This window comes from Prunus dulcis, chromosome 4 (assembly GCF_902201215.1).
Source record: "Prunus dulcis chromosome 4, ALMONDv2, whole genome shotgun sequence".
NCBI classification, from domain to species: domain Eukaryota; kingdom Viridiplantae; phylum Streptophyta; class Magnoliopsida; order Rosales; family Rosaceae; genus Prunus; species Prunus dulcis.
In genome coordinates, this window is record NC_047653.1 from 10,922,128 (window position 1) to 10,926,548 (window position 4,421).

The 4,421-nt window shown below is 31.4% G+C and overlaps 1 pseudogene; it reads right to left on the reverse strand.

The window, feature by feature from the left end:
* Window positions 1–3,596, reverse strand: part of LOC117625355 — a 6,887-nt pseudogene extending 3,291 nt beyond the window's left edge.
* Between the last annotated feature and the right edge of the window lie 825 nt (window positions 3,597–4,421).

A 4,421-nucleotide genomic window follows, 5' to 3' on the forward strand; every position in this document is an offset into this window, starting at 1 on the left:
GCCCAAATTATTGCGCGACGAAAAATATGTATTGGTCGCGCAAAGTTTTGCGCGACGAATATAGTAATATTGGTCGCGCAAAGTCTAAAAAAATTATTTTTTTAAAAAAAAATTCCCGCATCACATTTTTGGTACCCGCCAAAATTTTTAAATTTTTGTGCGACGAAAAATACATATTGGTCGCGTAAAGTCTAAAACAATTATATAAAAAAATTCCCGCGTCCCATTTTTGGTACCCGCCCAAATTTTTGCGCGACGAAACATATTAATCTCGCAAAGTTTTGCGCGACGAATATAGGAATATTGGTCGCGCAAAGTCTAAAAAAATTATTTTTTAAAAAAAAAAATTCCCGCATCCCATTTTTGGTACCCGCCAAAATCTTTAAATTTTTGCTCGAGGAAAAATACATATTGGTAGCGCAAAGTCTAAAACAATTATATAAAAATATTCTCGTGTCCCATTTTTGGTACCCGCCCAAATTTTTGCGCGACAAAAAATATTGGTCTCGCAAAGTCTAAAGTTTTTTTTTTTTTAATTTTAAAAACCCGCGTCCCATTTTTGGTTCTCGCCCAAATTTTTAGAGTTTTGCACGACGAACTGTTGGTCGCGCAAACTTTTGAGAGACGAAAAATTGGTTCGTAGCACAATATTTATAAAAATAATTGTTATGAATAATAAAAAATAAAAACATTTTATTTTATGATTTAAAATATAATTAAGGTGAAAGCTACTTAATAAATGTATATACTATTCAATTTCTTAAGTGTTATATGTACAAAATAAATAAATTTAAAGCTACTTAATAAATAAATATATATATACACACACATACACACACACACACACACACACACTTCAACGATCTAACCATAAGACTTGTTTGTATATACTTCAAGATCGTATACCCCAAAAATCACAAAAAACAAACATTCAGAGATCTAGTAACGGGACAAAACTTTTCGATAGTTATAAATGAAAAATCACGATTTAACGGTTATTTTAACTCCGATTTTGATGATTTTTTTTTACAGCTACACTCCTTGACCCTATATGAATACAATGACTGAATTTGATCTTCAATTTAAAACATTTGCACTAGTGGATACCACAAAATGTTATGTTATATTTAATGAAAGTATAAATAAACTCTTAATTGTTAGTGAATATATTGTTTTGATGGCATATGCATTCTACGAAACTAGTTTCAACGATCCAACCGTCAAACTTTTTTTTTTATACTTCGAGATCATATACGCCAAAAATCGGAAAAAATAAACATTCATAGATCAAGTAACGGGACAAAACTCTTCGACGGTTATAAATGAAAAATCATGATTTAATGGTTATTTTAACTCCGATTTTGATGATTTTTTTACAGCTACACTCCTTGACCCTATATGAATACAATGACTGAATTTGATCTTCAATTAAAAATATTTACACTAGTGGATACCACAAAATCTTATGTTATATTTAACGAAAATATAAATAAACTCTTAATTGTTAGTGAATATATTGTTTTGATGGCATACACATTCTACGAAACTAGTTTCAACGATCCAACCGTCAAACTTGTTTGTTTATACTTCGAGATCATACACGCCAAAAATTGGAAAAAATAAACATTCATTGATCAAGTAACGGGACAAAACTTTTCGATGGTTATAAATGAAAAATCAAGATTTAATGGTTATTTTAACTCCGATTTTGATGATTTTTTACAGCTACACTCCTTGACCCTATATGAATACAATGAAGGAATTTGATCTTCAATTTAAAATATTTACACTAGTGGATACCACAAAATCTTATGTTATATTTAACGAAAGTATAAATAAACTCTTAATTGTTAGTGAATATATTGTTTTGATGGCATATGCATTCAAAAAAACTAGTTTCAACGATCCAACCATCAAACTTGTTTGTTTATACTTCGAGATCATATAGCCAGAAATCGGAAAAAATAAACATTCAGAGATCAAGTAAGGGGATAAAACTTTTCGACGGTTATAATGAAAAATCAAGATTTAACGGTTATTTTAACTCCGATTTTGATGATTTTTTTACTGCTACACTCCTTGACCCGATATGAATACAATGAAATAATTCGATCGTCAATTTAAAATATATATTTTCTAACAAAAACCCAATCCCAACAACAAGAATATATTTTTCTAATAAAAATCCGATCCGATCTAAAATAATAAATTTAAAGTTACTTAATAAATATATATACCGTTTAATTTCTTAAGTGTTATGCATACAAAATAAAAAAAAAAAATAAATTGGTTTAGGTGACAAAATGTTTGGATTACGTCATGGAAAAAATTTTTAAAAATATTTTTTTATTTTATTTATTTTTATAAGGACTTTGCGCGACGAAGTTTACTTTTCGTCGCTCAAAGTCACTTTGAGCGACGAATTATTTTTCGTTGCCCAAAGTCACTTCGCGTGAGCGACGAATTATTTTTCGTCGCGCAAAATTGGTCGCGCAAGACTTTGAGCGACGATGTATTGTCGTCGCGCAAAAGTTTGTCGTGCGAAGTGACTTTTTGGCGACGAATTATTTTTCGTCGCGCAAAATTTGGTCGTGCAAGACTTTGCGCGACGATGTATTGTCGTCGCGCAAAAGTTTGTCGCGCGAAGTGACTTTGGGCGACGAATTATTTTTCGTCGCGCAAAATTTGGTCGCGCAAGACTTTGCGCGACGATGTATTGTCGTCGCCCAAAAGTTTGTCGCGCGAAGTGACTTTGGGCGACGAATTATTTTTCGTCACGCAAAATTTGGTCGCGCAAGACTTTGAGCGACGAAGTTTCAAGTTTCGTCGCGCAAAGTGACTTTGCGCGACGAATAGTTTTTCGTCGCGCAAAATTTGGTCGCGCAAGGGGTTTTTTTTACTAGTGAATCGAAAGATTCGAACGAAAATCCTTCCCACGTACGCTCAAAACTATTTGTACAACTGACATTGCAGGCCAACATAAGAACAGATAAACATGGAGAAATTGAGGTTGCAAGTGGAGCTCCCAAGAAACCAAGAGCTCTCCAATGTACCAAACCATATGTGATGCCAATATGAAAAACAATGGCAATCACTGAGAAGACCATTGACATGATATGTACAGATTGTGTCTGAAGAAATCTCAAGATTTTTTTACATAGATACTGAGATTTAAAATATATATATTTATATATTTCCCTAATTTTTGTTTATCGATAGTTTAGAGTATTATCCATCACTATTAGGCTATTACCCGAGTCTCTATTGTACCCTTCAAATTTCGCCAGCATAGACCTGTGCCGATGAACTTTCATTGGGAGAGGTTTTTTAGTTTTGTTTTAATTTTGAAAATATAAAATTTTACTTTGTTTTTTTGTCAACTTCTCTAATTTAATTTATGTAATTAAGTATTATCTTAGTCTTTTTGAATTACTTTAATTAGTAATTATGTTTCAATTATTATTTCTTTAGTTAATATTTAGATATGTTATTGATTTCGCAAATGACTTAATAGTAAGTTACCCGTATAAAGATTTTAGCACTTTCTCATTTAATAATGTATTATACACGTACGTATTTTTCAATAATACATCCATGTTTTGCAAACGCCTTAAAGACTCGGTAAAGTTCATGTTTTTTTTAAAATCAAACGTACAATACTCGTACTATATAGGCATGTACGTATTTTTCATGTTCAATACACGTATTTTTTACAAATATTTTAATAAGACACACAAAATTCACGTATTATAGACATAATTCTCACATATTATTGAATAAAAATAATATATATTAAAAAATATTGTAAATAATTTATATTAAAATATAATATAGTACAGCTGGGCGCGGCTATACTCCGAATTTAAAATTTTTTTTTTAAAAAGGTATAGCCATGTGGCTATACTCGGCTTTTTCCTATTCTTTTGTTTTTAGAAAAAAAAAGGACAGTATAGCCAGTTGGACTTACTTTTTTGACACGTGGCGCCTAGAGATGGCCGGTTCTTTATATATAGTATAGCCGTCCGGCTATACCCGGTTTTTTCAAATTTAAAAAAAAAATTAGTATAGCCGTTCGGCTATACTTATTTTGACACGTGGCTCCTAATCGCTGCCCGGGTCCTCCATTATTTTGTAAAAAAATAGTATAGCCGCCCGGCTATACCTGTTTTTCCTAAATTTTTTGAAAATAGTATAGCCACCCGGCCATACTCTGTTAAGCCTTCAAATTTCGCCTGCATAGACCTGTGCCGACGAACTTTAATCGGGGAAGGTTTTTTAGTTTTGTTTTAATTTTGAAAATATAAAATTAGTTTCTTTACTTAATATTTAAATGTGCTATTGATTTCTCAAATGACTTAATTAATAGTAAGTACTTGAAGTTCAATGGATATTGAAAAAATAAATTACTTATTTTCTTTTTG